The sequence below is a fragment of the Etheostoma spectabile genome, unplaced genomic scaffold (assembly GCF_008692095.1).
Source record: "Etheostoma spectabile isolate EspeVRDwgs_2016 unplaced genomic scaffold, UIUC_Espe_1.0 scaffold273, whole genome shotgun sequence".
In the NCBI taxonomy this organism is placed as follows: Eukaryota; Metazoa; Chordata; class Actinopteri; order Perciformes; family Percidae; genus Etheostoma; species Etheostoma spectabile.
Window position 1 is genome coordinate 770,873 of NW_022605577.1, and position 1,685 is coordinate 772,557.

General features: G+C 34.8%; 1 protein-coding gene across 7 annotated transcripts in view; it reads left to right on the forward strand.

The window, feature by feature from the left end:
* Positions 1-1,685, forward strand: part of pld7 (phospholipase D family, member 7) — a 23,920-nt gene that overhangs the window by 2,756 nt on the left and 19,479 nt on the right. The window contains exon 1 of one of the 7 annotated variants that reach the window (XM_032510859.1): positions 959-1,077. The exons of the other annotated variants lie outside the window; for them this stretch is intronic. The gene's annotated coding sequence lies outside the window, so the exon portion shown is untranslated. Of the gene's footprint in view, positions 1-958; positions 1,078-1,685 lie in introns of those variants that run through there. 7 annotated transcript variants of the gene reach the window in all.

A 1,685-nucleotide genomic window follows, 5' to 3' on the forward strand; every position in this document is an offset into this window, starting at 1 on the left:
GTTGACGCTTTTTATCAATGTTTTTACATTTTCTCACGGTTTTGTCCCTTTTTTCATCACTTTTTATGCTTTTTTTCAATGTTTGTCATTTTTTTGACGTTTTCAACACTTTATAACACTAACTTATTAACTTTATTTTTACAGTTATTTTTGGAATTTCTCATTTATCGGAAATTATACCTAATGGATGAGTTAGAAAAGCAGAAATTAGGAACTATTACTTTTACGCAATACTATTTGGAAACCACTATAAAATTTAATAAAACCCCACAAATTAATGAAAGTAGAGATTTGTACTTGCCAAAGAGCGGTGTGGAATCAATCATGTTATTTTGGGGAATTAAATGGGGTAGTTTAAAAATAACATTGATATAGGAAAACGGTCAAATGACCCGAGGACGACATGAGGGTTAAACTGGTGGAAGACATTCAGTTATGATGTTGTCTCTTTGGAAATGGAGTTACTTATAGTGAATCTGTCTGTATGCATACTCATATTCCCACTGTTATTCCAAATATGACAATATTCCGAATTTGATACAGGTCATGTAAGCAGCATATTCTGTCTATGAAGACATTTGGGACATGTGAGGTATTATAATATATAATATTGTTGGAATATTCACTTTCATCACCCATGGAAACAGCTTAATGTTTCTGAATAAGGGCAAACACTGGATTATTATGTGCTATGTATTATGTTAACGTAGTCACTGTTTATGGAAGGACTGCATAACATGTTGTTAAATGAATGCAGCAGCCGCAGAAATATGACCAGTTGACTTGCCACGCACTGATAAACAATCCCAGGTAGCTATCTCTGGAATACTGAAATTTGGTTGCCATGGATATCAGTGTAATAATGAAAATTAGCATTGTGGACTGAGCTTGTTGAAGCTCATTGTTGCACTGCCATCAGAATGTAAAGTTTAAAGAATGTTGTCCCCATGGCAACACTCATGTCTTGTTTTAAACAAATGTCCATGAAAACATGCTAAACATGTTAAGGTGTATCAGACACTAATTTGAATGGGTGTGGCCATTGTGGCTATTGCAGTTCTCCGGTAGCCGCTCAAGGTAATGTACAGTGTTATTTGCTCTTTGAATTAATGCAAGGAACAAAAGACTAGATGATATTGAGTTTGAGAATGTTTAACTGCTTTTCTAAAGGTATTTCCGGTGTTATGTGCAGCTTAGGGTGTGGCCATGAAGCTATTCAGAGTCACTGGGCTAAAACATGTTTATGTGAGAGTTGCTATAGATACAGTGGCTAGAATAAGTTCACACACCCATGCTAAAGTTGATTTAAAAAGAGGAATAAAAAAACATCCTTTTGGAAATTGATCTTAATGCCTTACTTCAAAAAATGTTGGAAAATCCAACCTTTGTTAAGGAAACACATTTTTGTTGTGAATGAATAATGTATTGTAAATAAATAAATTGTTCTTCCTTAATATACAGGGGGCATAAGTATACACATCCCTATGTTAAATTCCCTTAGACGCAGGCACATTTTTATTTTTAAAAGCCAGTTATTTCATGGATGAAGATACTATGCATCCTGATAAAGTTGGCTTTTGGCCCTTGGCTTTTGGAATTAAAAGAGCCCCCCCATCATCACATACCCTTCACCATGCATGGTTTTCATGGTTCAGTTAGCCTAATAGCTGGTTTGATTTGCATTG